The sequence below is a fragment of the Bufo bufo genome, chromosome 3, assembly GCF_905171765.1.
Source record: "Bufo bufo chromosome 3, aBufBuf1.1, whole genome shotgun sequence".
Lineage (NCBI taxonomy): Eukaryota > Metazoa > Chordata > Amphibia > Anura > Bufonidae > Bufo > Bufo bufo.
The window spans coordinates 682,415,778-682,430,936 of record NC_053391.1 but is presented as its reverse complement, the minus strand read 5'-3'; the positions used below and the strand labels follow the sequence as shown (position 1 = coordinate 682,430,936).

Below are 15,159 nucleotides of genomic sequence, written 5' to 3'. Positions count from 1 at the left end.
CAGGCAGTATCACACATGATAGGATTAGATACACAGCTCAGCAGACAGTATCACACAGGATAGGATTAGATACACAGCTCAGCAGGCAGTATCACACATGATAGGATTAGATACACAGCTCAGCAGGCAGTATCACACAGGATAGGATTAGATACAAAGCTCAGCAGGCAGTATCACACATGATAGGATTAGATACACGGCTCAGCAGACAGTATCACACATGATAGGATTAGATACACAGCTCAGCAGACAGTATCACAAAGGATAGGATTAGATACACAGCTCAGCAGACAGTATCACACATGATAGGATTAGATACACAGCTCAGCAGGCAGTATCAGACATGATAGGATTAGATACACAGCTCAGCAGACAGTATCACACATGATATGATTAGATACACAGCTCAGCAGACAGTATCACACAGAGTAGGATTAGATACACGGCTCAGCAGACAGTATCACACAGGAGAGGATTAGATACACAGCTCAGCAGACAGTATCACACAGAGTAGGATTAGATACACGGCTCAGCAGACAGTATCACACAGGAGAGGATTAGATACACAGCTCAGCAGACAGTATCACACATGATAGGATTAGATACAGCGGCTGAGTGACAGTATCACATATGATAGGATTAGATACACAGATCAGCAGACAGTTTCACATAGGACAGGATTAGATACACAGCTCAGCAGACAGTATCACAAAGGATAAGCTTAGATATTTGGAGAGAATGTTCTCTATCAGTGGTCGCCGCTCTCCCCTGGGTCACCTAGCATTTCCGGAGACTTGTCCTGTACCGTGACTGCCCCCCCCCCCCCCCCCCCTCCAGCTCTCGCACTTGTCAGGCGGCTGAAACGTCTCACACAGACTTTCATTTGGCGACATTTATTTTCAATTACAAAATTAGAGACCAGGGGCAACCTCCCCCAACCAGCACCCCCCCCCCCAGCCCCGGACTCATGAACGCTTCACATGGTTGTAGAGATTAAAATAGATCCGTCTCACCCCAGGTAATCCCCCCACCTTCATGAGACCCTCCTTCATACCGAGGCCACAATGTCACCACTATGCTCCGCAACCTGCTCTTCACTGCAGACCTGTGAGATGAAAATTACTGTGTGTGTCCCTTTAAGAAGAGGACTGCAAGATTGTTTACACAGATCAGCTCAGCAGACAGTATCACACAGGATAGGATTAGATACACGGCTCAGCAGACAGTATCACACATGATAGGATTAGATACAGCAGCTCAGCAGACAGTATCACGCATGATAGGATTAGATACACAGCTCAGCAGACAGTATCACACAGGATAGGATTAGATACACAGCTCAGCAGACAGTATCACACAGGATAGGATTAGATACACGGCTCAGCAGACAGTATCACACAGGATAGGATTAGATACACAGCTCAGCAGACAGTATCACACATGATAGGATTAGATACACAGCTCAGCAGACAGTATCACACAGGATAGGATTAGATACACAGCTCAGCAGACAGTATCACACATGATAGGATTAGATACACAGCTCAGCAGACAGTATCACACATGATAGGATTAGATACACAGCTCAGCAGACAGTATCACACAGGATAGGATTAGATACACGGCTCAGCAGACAGTATCACACATGATAGGATTAGATACAGCAGCTCAGCAGACAGTATCACGCATGATAGGATTAGATACACAGCTCAGCAGACAGTATCACACAGGATAGGATTAGATACACAGCTCAGCAGACAGTATCACACAGGATAGGATTAGATACACGGCTCAGCAGACAGTATCACACAGGATAGGATTAGATACACAGCTCAGCAGACAGTATCACACATGATAGGATTAGATACACAGCTCAGCAGACAGTATCACACATAATAGGATTAGATACACAGCTCAGCAGACAGTATCACACAGGATAGGATTAGATACACAGCTCAGCAGACAGTATCACACATGATAGGATTAGATACAGCAGCTCAGCAGACAGTATCACGCATGATAGGATTAGATACACAGCTCAGCAGACAGTATCACACAGGATAGGATTAGATACACAGCTCAGCAGACAGTATCACACAGGATAGGATTAGATACACGGCTCAGCAGACAGTATCACACAGGATAGGATTAGATACACAGCTCAGCAGACAGTATCACACATGATAGGATTAGATACACAGCTCAGCAGACAGTATCACACATAATAGGATTAGATACACAGCTCAGCAGACAGTATCACACAGGATAGGATTAGATACACAGCTCAGCAGACAGTATCACACATGATAGGATTAGATACACGGCTCAGCAGACAGTATCACACAGGATAGGATTAGATACACAGCTCAGCAGACAGTATCACACGTGATAGGATTAGATACACAGCTCAGCAGACAGTATCACACATGATAGGATTAGATACACAGCTCAGCAGACAGTATCACACAGGATAGGATTAGATACACAGCTCAGCAGACAGTATCACACAGGATAGGATTAGATACACAGCTCAGCAGTCAGTATCACACAGGATAGGATTAGATACACAGCTTAGCAGACAGTATCACACGTGATAGGATTAGATACACGGCTCAGCAGACAGTATCACAGAAGATAGGATTAGATACACAGTTTAGCAGACGGAATCAAACATGATAGATTTATTACATCAGGAGTTGACTTAAATACAACAGATAAATAAACAGTATATCACAGAATAAGTTTGGATACAAAGTCTTATCAGCCAGTGTCACTCACCATAGGCTTAGATACATTGATACACTAGCTCCTCATGACAGTATGGCACATGGTAGGCTTAGATACAGGATGCCACCTTACAGTATCACACCTGATGGGGGTCACCTCAGTACCTATGTATAAGGCAGTAGGACCCGCTCCCTCCTGCAGTATATGGGAGACTCATAACCCCCATCATACCACGGCCCATGCCGTAGACACGTACAATGGTGATTCATGGAGATTGTCCATCATTTGGGGGGGTCTCTGCTGATTCCCACACTCTGTCCCCAGGTCCCTGGGCTGCGCCCCTCCTGTAATCATTACCCTGCATTGTCCTCCGGGTATTGTCCCATTATCTCTATTCTCTTTTACTGGTCTTCTTCATCTGCAACCCCCTCTGTGTTCTCCTCAGCCATCACTGCCACCCCGAGGCACCGGCATTGTTCTATCTATCTATCTATCTATCTATCTAATATCTCATATCTATCTATATTTATCATCTATCTATATCTATCATCTATCTCATATCTCATATCTCATATCTATCTATTATCTATCTATTATCTATCTATCTATCTATCTATCTATTATCTATCTATCCATCCAGGTCTAGCTTGATTCATGCAACCTAGATTGTATTTTCTTACACCACTATTTACCAATCTCATATCTATTATCTACACACAATGTAAAAAATTCTGCAGCACTCCAAACATGTGAAAAAGAGATGTAAACAGATATTTATATAATTATTTATCATCTATTTGTATCAGTAGATCTAGATAGCTAATGTATCTCATTACTTATTAGCTGTCTGTCTACTAGTCATCCCCCCTGCACTGTCCTCTCACTTACAAACACTATTTACCAATCAGATATCTATATATTATCTATCTCATATCTATCTATTTAACTCATGTACATATTAGAAGAAGCATTAAAATGTAAGGTTTAGAGATAGATATTAGATAGATAGATAATAGATAGATAGATAGATAGATAATAGATAGATAATAGATATGAGATAGATAGATAGATAGATAGATAGATAGATAGATAGATAGATAGATAGATAGATAGATGATAGATAGATGATATATAGATAGATAATAGATAATAGATATATAATAGATAGATGATAGATAATAGATAGATAGATAATAGATAGATAGATAATAGATAGATAATAGATAGATAATAGATAGATAGATAATAGATAGATAGATAATAGATAGATAGATAATAGATAATAGACATTAGATAGATAATAGATAGATAGATAATAGATAATAGACATTAGATAGATGCAGCCTGTGTCTTCTGGCAGGGACCCTACAGTCCAGGAGGAGCAGTCCCTCCTCACCAGCCTTCTGTCCCATCCTCAGGCTCCTCACCTCTTCTGGTGACATCAATATTCCCAGGTCCCAACAATCACATCTCTGCACAAAAAGTTCCCAAAACTTCTGCACAAGTGAAGCAGAGAGGAGCGCCGCGGCGGAGGAACTCACCATGGTGTCTGCAGCCCCAGCCGGGTCCTGTGCAGTGAAGGTGGTGACTCCTCTGTGAGGGGAAGGATCCTCCAAGGCTGCAGATAAACCCAAACTTCCCACAGCCTCCCGTAAGTCCCAGAGAGCAGGCAGGGTGTAGCTCCAGAGCCGGGGCAGCCGTCAGCAGCAGCACTGTGCGCAGGAGGACGCTGCTGCCAGCTACAGGCCAGTGTGCGGCGGCTCAGGCTGCCGACCTCTTATATGCTCTGCCATTGGCTTTGATCACAGGATGATGTCAGGCGGCATTACCATAACAAAGGGCCCGGATCTGCGGCTACAAGTGACTGTTTGATGTATTCAGTGAATGTGCAGATTCCTCAGCACCAGCAGGAGAGGGGAGATGCGATGTGCTGCAGGGTGGGGGGCTTCTGCATCCATCTATAGGGAGCAGGGCCCCTAAGAGCAGCTTCCTGACACCAGGGGCCCCCACAGTGCAAGAAGTGACAGAGAGGCTGTAATAATTATATAGTCCTATATTATTGAAATAGATAATGAGATAGAATTATCTATATAAGAATAAACATATGTTAGTATTTCTATCAAATATGTAAATGTATAAAAATCTATCTAAACATTTCATTTTATATCTATCTATCTATCTGTCTATTATCTATTATCTATCTATTATCTATCTATTATCTATCTATCTATCTATTATCTATCTATTATCTATCTATTATCTATCTATTATCTATCTATCTATCTATTATCTATCTATCTATTATCTATCTATCTATTATCTATCTATCTATTATCTATCTATTATCTATCTATTATCTATCTATTATCTATCTATCTATCTATTATCTATCTATCTATTATCTATCTATCTATTATCTATCTATCTATCTATCATCTATTATCTATCTATCTATTATCTATCTCATATCTATCTATTATCTATCTATTATCTATCTATCTATTATCTATCTATTATCTATTATCTATCTATCTATTATCTATCTATCTATCTATCTATCTATCTATCAATCTATCATCTATCTATCTATCTATTATCTATCAATCTATCATCTATCTATCTATTATCTATCTATCTATTATCTATCTATCTATCTATCTATCTATCTATCTATCTATCTATCTATCATCTATCTATCTATTATCTATCTATCTATGTATCTATCTATTATCTATCTATTATCTATCTATCTATTATCTATCTATTATCTATCTATTAACTATCTATCTATTATCTATCTATCTATTATCTATCTATTATCTATCTATCTATCTATTATCTATCTATTATCTATCTATCTATCTATCTATCTATTATCTATCTATTATCTATCTATCTATCTATTATCTATCTATTATCTATTATCTATCTATCTATTATCTATCTATCTATCTATTATCTATCTATCTATTACCTATCTATCTATTATCTATCTATCATCTATCTATCTATTATCTATCTATTAACTATCTATCTATCTATCTATCTATCTATTATCTATCTAGCTATCTATTATCTATCTATCTATTAACTATCTATCTATCTATCTATCTCATATCTATCTATTATCTATTATCTATCTATTATCTATCTATCTATCTATTATCTATCTATTATCTATCTATTATCTATTATCTATCTATCTATCTATCTATTATCTATCTATCTATCTATCTATTATCTATCTATCTATTAACTATCTATTATCTATCTATCTATCTATCTATTATCTATCTATCTATCTATCTATTATCTATCTCTCTATCTATTATCTATCTATTATCTATCTATTATCTATCTATTATCTATCTATCTATCTATTATCTATCTATCTATCTATTATCATCTATCTATCTATTATCTATTATCTATCTATTATCTATCTATTATCTATTATCTATCTATTATCTATTATCTATCTATTATCTATCTATTATCTATCTATCTATTATCTATGTATCTATTATCTATCTATCTATTATCTATCTATTATCTATTATCTATCTATCTATTATCTATTATCTATCTATTATCTATCTATCTATTATCTATCTATTATCTATTATCTATCTATTATCTATCTATTATCTATCTATCTATCTATCTATCTATTATCTATCTATTATCTATCTATTATCTATCTATTATCTATCTATCTATCTATTATCTATCTATCTATTATCTATCTATTATCTATCTATCTCATATCTATCTATCTATCTATTATCTATCTATTATCTATCTATTATCTATCTATCTATTAACTATCTATCTATTATCTATCTATTATCTATCTATCTATTATCTATCTATCTATCTATTATCTATTATCTATCTTTTATGTATCTATCTATCTATTATCTATCTATTATCTATTATCTATCTATCTATCTATCTATCTATTATCTATTATCTATCTATTATCTATCTATCTATCTATCTATTATCTATCTATTATCTATCTATCTATTATCTATCTATCTATTATCTATCTATTATCTATTATCTATCTATTATCTATCTATTATCTATCTATCTATCTATCTATTATCTATCTATTATCTATCTATTATCTATCTATTAACTATCTATCTATCTATTATCTATCTATCTATTATCTATCTATTATCTATCTATCTCATATCTATCTATCTATCTATTATCTATCTATTATCTATCTATTATCTATCTATCTATTAACTATCTATCTATTATCTATCTATTATCTATCTATCTATTATCTATCTATCTATCTATTATCTATTATCTATCTTTTATGTATCTATCTATCTATTATCTATTATCTATCTATTATCTATTATCTATCTATCTATCTATCTATCTATCTATCTATCTATCTATTATCTATTATCTATCTATTATCTATCTATCTATCTATTATCTATCTATTATCTATCTATCTATTATCTATCTATCTCATATCTATCTATCTATCTATCTATCTATCTATCTATCTATCTATCTCATATCTATCTATATATTATCTATCTATCTATCTATTATCTATCTATCTATTTATCTATCTATCTAATATCTATTATCTATCTATCTATCTATCTATTATCTATCTATTATCTATCTATTATCTATCTATTATCTATCTATTATCTATCTATCTATTATCTATCTATCTATCTATCTAATATCTATCTATTATCTATCTATTATCTATCTATCTATCTATCTCCTTAATCTATCTATCAAAAATTGTTGGGTGTGAATTCAGCCTAAGGTTATGTTCATGTTCACACATAGCGGATACTTTGCCAATTTTCTGTCCCAGAATTGCGTGCAGAAAACCTGCATTTGGTGCATTGTTTTCTGCTACGGATTTCCTGATTTCAGTCAGGTGCGGACGTTCTCTGGGGATCCCGGCACACACAGATTTTGTCTGGCGTTGTACAAGTAAAAAAAAACAAACAATAAATCCATGCAGTTTTTTGACTACTTGCATTTTTGTACAATTATTTTTTTTTATCCATACAGTGTGTTTGCGCATTGGCGTTTTCTTCATAGCGTTTTTCTCCTATGGAGGTGATGTGAAAACTCCTGCAAAACCGCCAAGCGCTCCAGCATGCGGTGTATAAAAACAAAAACAAAGAAAGGCCAAAAAAAATGCAAACTAATGAAAAGAAATGACAGGAGCAAAAAAAAAAAACACCTTTGTGTGTCCTGCGCTTTTATATTTCCTGTAGACCCCCGACTGTCGTTTTTACAGCAAAAATACACAAAAAAAACAAATAAGTGCAAAAAACGCTCCAAAAAAAAACAAAAACAACATCACTAAAAGGCCATGTGCGCACTCACTCTTAGGGCTCGTGCACACGAACGTATTTTCTTTCCGTGCCTGTTTTTCTGAGGTCTATATGCTGAACCATTCACTTCAATGGGTCCGCAAAAAATGGAAGTTACTCCGTGTGTATTCCGTTTCCGTATATGTCCGTATTTCCGTTCCGCCAGAAAATAGAACATGTCCTATTATTGTCCGCATTACGGATAAGGATAGGACTGTTCTATTAGGGACCAGCTGTTCCGTTCTGCAAAATACGGAATGCACGCGGACGTCAGCCATATTTTGCGGACCGCAAAATACATACGTTCGTGTGCATGAGCCCTTAGACCGATGCCGTTCCATCAGTCAGAAACAGTTGACAGGTTTCTTAAGCCTCACACAGCAGTGGATCCAAAACATAGGAGGCGTACCAGTCCGTCCGCCATACTTTTCCTTCTTGTACTCACTCCCGGCTGTGGCTCAAAAAAACTGCATTAAAAACAGCCTGTGTGGATCCCGCCTAAAATATATGATCAGATCATTGTAAAAGCTCCCAGAATACTCTCACCTGGGGATAATATATTATTACTCCTACATTATTATTATTACTCCTACATTATTACTTTGTATTTTTATTTTATTTTAATTATTTAGAATTTTTTAATCACTTTTTTACTGTTTATTATAGACTATACATTTTTACTATACAATATAACGTTTATTGCGTTCCGTATACGGTCCCATTCATTTCTATGGGTCCGCTAAAAAAACGGAATGTACTCCGTGAGCATTCCGTTTCCGTATGTCTGCATTTCCGTTCCGCTACATTTTGAGTCTTGTCCTATTATTGCCCGCAAATCACGTTCCGTGGCTCCATTCAAGTCAATGGTTCCGCAAAAAAAAAAAAACGGAACACATACGGAAATGCATCCGTACGTCTTCCGCATCCGTTCCGTTTTTGCGGAACCATCTATTGAAAATGTTATGCCCAGCCCAATTTTTTTCTATGTAATTACTGTATGCTGTATATGTCGTACGGAAAAACGGAACAGAAACGGAAACACAACGGAAACAAAAAACGGAACAACGGATCCGTGAAAAACGGTCCGCAAAACAATGAAAAAGCGATACGTTCGTGTGAACAAGCCCTAATGCTGTATATTTTTTTAATCTTTTCTTATATTATTTATTTTTAGACTATTTGTTTTACTATTTTTGTTATTTATTTTACTATTTTACTATTACGTTATCCATACTTTTTATATAGTTTTAGACCATACCAATATGAATGGTCAGATAGCGTGATACTGGAAAAATATTCATCTTTGGCTTTTAAAGGGGTAGTACAGTTTGTGTAGAGAGTACATGAGTATACACAGTATACAGTGTTTCCTATTCTCACGGTGCAGCCCATCCAGGGGTGCACCTAGCCTTTCCTGCTGCCCGAGGCGAAAACTGAAATGCCCCCCCCCCCCCCGCCAATGCCAATTTCTTAACCTAACCCCTTTGCCACAATGAAAGCGCTCATTGCCCATGGCCCTTCCGCTGCCCCCCTCTTGCCCCTACCTGGTGCTGCCTGAGGCCTCATTGGTGGTGCGCCCCTGAGTCCCTCAGCAGAGAGTGGTGGATATGGATTGCGATTTGGACTATCAGTGTCCGCCTGCCGAAGCACAGGACAAGAAGTGTTATCGTGGGGGCAGAGGAGCTGCATGCATCAGGCACGTGACTTCTTCAAGCGCATGAATGTAGATGCAATTTATTTTCACGTGAGCATGAGAAATAGGTGCATGGCCCCTTTAAAAAATTCCAAGTGTGCGGTAAGTTCTTAAAGGGACCACACATCAATAATGTGCCTATTTTTAGGGCTGTGCGTGAGTCAGAGGGAGAGATAGCGATTTGTCCAAGGTCATCAGAAGCTGACACTTAAGTGCTGGTCTATTAAAAAGGAATCAGTGTAAGTACATGATCCACTAAAAAGGCATCACTGCCTGTCAGGGAGTGAGTGCAGACGCCGCAGGGTGAACAGAGACCAAGAGGAACAATCGCGCACTGACACTGATAAATCTGCTTTAAAAAAAAGTTTTTAAAAAAATTGTAAAAATGTGATATTTCAAAAAAAATATATCTAAATTTAAATACAGTTATCATGCCCATTGGGGTTGCTGCCCAGAATTCCTTACAACCCTGGGCGCAAATAACCCAAAATGACCTTCTAGTATTGCTTCTTCTCTCCTTCTGCACTTCCTAGGTGTCAGTGATCACCGTAGCTCTTGCATTTTATTCATGCACCAGGAAGATGAGGATGAACAGGGTCCTTTTAAATTTCAAGGTTTAATGTTTAACCCTCTGATAAAACTCCTGGTCGCAAGATTGAATGATATAAGAGAATACATTTAAAAGGAATGAGAATGTGCTTACCTTATACCATAGGGAAAGGCGTTTCAAGGGTAAAGTCAGATCCCGAAACGCGTCTCGTGTGCCGCTTGCAGTCAGTCGGCGACCTTTGTATTTTGCAAAAGGCAACAAAGTGTCTCCTAGTAAAAAAAAAAAACGAATTACCAGTTAATGATTTGCATTTACATCTGAACAGCGCACAGGCATAAAACATGACCCAGGAGGGGCGCTGCATACACGTTACACGGAGGTACATGCCATACAGGGCTTATGAAACGCGTGGGGTAATCATTAACATGCAGCTCGGCAGTGGTAGATTGTACAATATGGATGCAGTATTATTCCGGTGCCACTCCGATACAGCGATATGTATAGGTGGTCCATAGAGGGCGCTATATGCATCCATAGAGCTGGGATGCGTCGGGTACGCCTTATATTGCCCATTGAATAGTATTTATGCGCTGGCCTATATGTATATAGGAGTAGCCAGGCTGAATCTGAACTAAGGAGAATACATCAGCATGGACTGCACCAAGTGACAAACTCAGCTCTGCCGCCTTGGAAAACCTAGCCCCACTACATCAGTCTATATCTGTCCAAGTGGGCAATTCGCAAGCTAAAAGGTGTGATTTTTTTTTGTTTTGTTTTTGTTTTTTGGTCACTGATTAAAACACTAGAATCACGGCAGACGCAGCAGCGCCACCTATGGGCCCAAGGAGAAATCTGCCAAGATAAAGGAGAAGCAGATTAAATAAATAAATGAAGCTAATGAAAGGTGGGTACTTTTTAATATGTCCACAGAGCACAGAACATTTGACTAACTTGTGGGGTGCAGAGTCTGACCTCATTTGCATGCTGTGTCAGTCTGCACTGTAGCTGTAGCATGCTATTCATGCACCAGGAAATGTTCATATGTTTCCTTTTTTATGTATCCCCTTTCTTAAGAAATCTAGAGAATCACCAATATGCGCGCCAATAACCACCCAGCTTTTCCAGATTCCGGAATCCGCCTGGTGATGCAGCATTACGTCTAAGCCGGGTTTCATGCTGGGTGATAGAAGCAGGACTTTTATCCCTCCTGCGATGACTGTAAAGCGGCAAGAACCCAGGGTCAGTCCTGCATGTTAGGGTCTGCACGTTCTCTCTCTCCAGGCTGCTCAGTAATGCAGAGCACTCAGAACCAATCAGATGTCCTCCTCCCTGCCGCTCCTCCTCCCCTCTCACAGACACAGGGATAAAGAGAGGAACTGCAGCTGCATCCCCCTCCTGTCTTTTATTTCATCTATCACACTAGATGGACTTTTTGGTGACCTAGAAGGTTTCAGAAATCAGATGGCACTTTCCGCTAATAAAACATAGTCTCATACATGGGTATACCTGTACTGGTACTACTCGTGGTGCTTTCATGGGTAGCCTATCTCAAGTGTTACACGAGTTGCCCATGCCCGTCACCGTCCCGCTCTCCCGGGGAGGCGCGGTTTCCGCTTCCTATCATCTTCTTCCAGTTGGAGCCTTCTGTTTGCAGCCTTCCTCTTGCCAGCAAGGCCTCGGTCCTCTGCCCGTAGGGTTGTGCGCTCTTCTTGGCTCTTAAAGGGCCAGCAAGCACTCTAATTCACGACAGCCAATTGATACTTAAGGCACCTTCACCTATGGGAGGGTGTCTGAGCAACAGATTCATAGCTTATTAGTTTCCATTAAAGGTGTGCTATATTCATTTGTCTGCCCGATTACAGGATTATGGTGGTCCGCTGCCTGACCTCTGTATGGACCCTTCTCTGCTGGCCCTGACCTTAGACTGTTTACTGTATTGCTTGTACTCTGCCTGCCTTGACCATGTCCTTTCTCTGACTATGATTTTGCTTGACCCCCTGGTGCCCTGCTCTAGTGTCTCTGACCCCCACGGGTCAGCTGTGAACTACAGAGGGACTACTTCAGGAGGTAGAAGCCTGGTGGTTCCCCTGCAGCGAAGTCGAAATCCCTGTATAGAGGTGAATAAAAGAGGACTTCCAGGATAATGCCCTTAGGATTAGCCCCAAGCCAAATCTGTTGGTTGACACAGTGTTTCCACACCTACTGCGGTAACATCCAGAATGTCCTATCTTCTGGTTGGGCCCTTTAGCCTTGTCATTGATCTTGATTTCTCCGATTACCTCCATCCATCTCATAGCTATCTGCTCCGTATAGCTCAGTGATACTATATGTGAATAATATCTCTTTACACATTGTCAGATCTTTTCATGACCCTTGTATATGGGCCTGGACTACCTGTGGGCTGTAGGACGCCACAAAAGCAATATTTGACCCTGGACACCATCTGTCCACAGCAGGGACAGAGTTATAAACCATTGCCCGGGTCACTTGTTTTTATCTTTATGACTTGTTACAATGTAACACAAGTATTTCCTATGTGGTCACATGTCACCATAAGGGCTCCACGCACCGGGGTCTGTGTCATCTGCCTCGGCACTGAGCTCCATGGAACGTGATTGCATCGGGGGGTTGTAGAAAATTTCCAGAACGTCATTGAGAATACTTGAGAATGACTTATTCACTGGAGATTAGGAAGAAGAGCCGTGTTTAGAAAAATGCAACTGTCCCTGGAGATTACAGCATTGATTAAAAATGTACTTCTCTTCCTACTTCTCTAGTGTCCCACAATATCATCTACTGCAGCCTCATGATAAGACTTCTTGTAGGGGAAAACTACAGCTGTTCATCCTGATTCGTGAATAGAATGCGAGAGGCGAGCTGCGGTGAAGACTAACACACAAGCAGAGCCATAGGTGAGAGGGAGTCATCATGAGATATAAATCTGCTTTACTCTACAGATTCCTATGGGCTCCACCAGTAGGCCCTTGGATCTGCTTTGCCACACGCTGGTGCCATCCCTCAACCAGCGATGGACTGGCCATCGGGAGTACCGGGAGAATCCCGGTGGGCCGATCGAATTATGGGCCGGCCAGGGCCGCCAGGCATCAGGGGGGTAAAGCTCCAGTAACAGCAGGCAGTGTGGGGGCGGCGCTCACTCACTGACGTCACACGCCTGCTCATCCCACTAGGCGGCGCAGGCGCGTGACGTCAGTGAGTGAGCGCTGCCGCCCGCACTTGTTACTGGAGGCTGGAGGCGGGAGCTGAATATGTAAGGTAGTAAAGACTCTTTACTAAAGAGATGAGCGCTGTGCCCCCACGTGTAGTAGAATACCTACCTGGAGCCAGACTGTGCACAGAAAGGGCACTTTGTCACTGTGGACAAAGTATGGCACTTTCTGTGCACAGATTGGCTCTAGGTGGGTACAGTGTGGCACTGCAGTCACTAAGGGCACTATTTATCTGGGCATAGTAGGGCACTATCTGCCCACATAGTCAACATATGGCGCTCTGGGCACTGCCATATAATAGTGTGGGTACGGTACGGCGATATTTGGTTCTATGTGGGCACTGTATGATTGTGGGCAGATAGTGCCATACTATCCACAGCAAAATGGCGCATTTAGTGCCTGTCGTGCCCACATAGTGCCATATAGAACCCATACTCGGAAAGCGCCATACTTGTGTAGACAGAGTATAATTATAGGCAAAGTATGGCACTTTCTGCCCACGTTTTAGCTCTAGGTAGGTATGATATGGCACTTTGTGGGCACTGTAGACACTAAATACACAACTTATCTGAGCATAGTATGCCCAGGTCTTCCCACGGTCATACAGTGCTCAGATAGCGCCATGTTATGCACAGATAAATGGTGTATTTCTTGCTTATGGTGCCATACAGTACCTACCTAAAGTGAAAACCTACAGTACTTTGGCCACAGTCATACAGTGCCGACATAGAGCCAAAGTATGGCACTTTCTATGCACCTAGGTAGGTACTATATGGGTACAAATGCGCTATTTTTCTGTGAATAGGAGGGCACTATCGTGCTCTATGTGGGCACTGTATCACTATTAGGGCAGATAGTGCCATAGAGACAAAATGTCTCCCAGCACATTATACATGGCTCGTCATCATGGTTACGACCTCCCTGTAATCCAGCATTGGTGGTCGAAAAAAGCACCAAACTATGTGCACTCCCACAATCCCGGCTACTCCTATAGTGTGCAAGCATGACCACCGCTGCTGGATTACAGGGTGGTCAAAACCATGGAAACGAGCAGTGCATAATGTGATGGGAAAATGACTCCCGCCAGCAAAGGAGGCAATATGGACAATCACAATACATTAGTAAGTGCCTTGTATTAACTTTCTCTACAAGATAAATGCCACTTGCTGAAGAGACATAACCCCTTTTTTGAGTGTGTTTGGGAAAAATAAAGTGGGCCGGTCTGGCTGAAGTCCAGGGCCACTTTATTGTCCCAGTCCATCCCTGCCCTCAACAGAAAGCTGAATTGCAACACTGCACTCCTATTACTGTGATGGTTGAAACCTGCTACAACAGGCTCTGCGGATGATTCCCCTTCTGAAATACTTTGTGCTGCAGGGAGACCTTGTTCCTTCCGCTATATGACTCCTAACCATTCACCTCCCACCCGTCTCCATTCTCCTACTGACATCACGAGGGGAATGTCCCCGTCACATGCAGTCCTGTCCTCACAGTAGTATACAGGTCACTACCGCCCCCAACAAGGTCAGATCAGAAAAACGATCATTCTGAAATACTCTGTGCTGCCAAGAGCAACCTGCATCTTCT

At 40.2% G+C, this 15,159-nt stretch overlaps 1 protein-coding gene across 3 annotated transcripts in view; it reads right to left on the bottom strand.

Moving 5' to 3' along the window:
- The window catches only part of WNT11 (Wnt family member 11), an 81,338-nt gene extending 70,648 nt beyond the window's left edge, over positions 1 to 10,690 (bottom strand). Inside the window, exon 1 of one of the 3 annotated variants that reach the window (XM_040426441.1) lies at positions 10,499 to 10,690. The gene's annotated coding sequence lies outside the window, so the exon portion shown is untranslated. Of the gene's footprint in view, positions 1 to 4,154; positions 4,566 to 10,498 lie in introns of those variants that run through there. The other 2 variants (XM_040426443.1, XM_040426442.1) reach the window with 2 other exon arrangements.
- Positions 10,691 to 15,159: the final 4,469 nt, after the last annotated feature.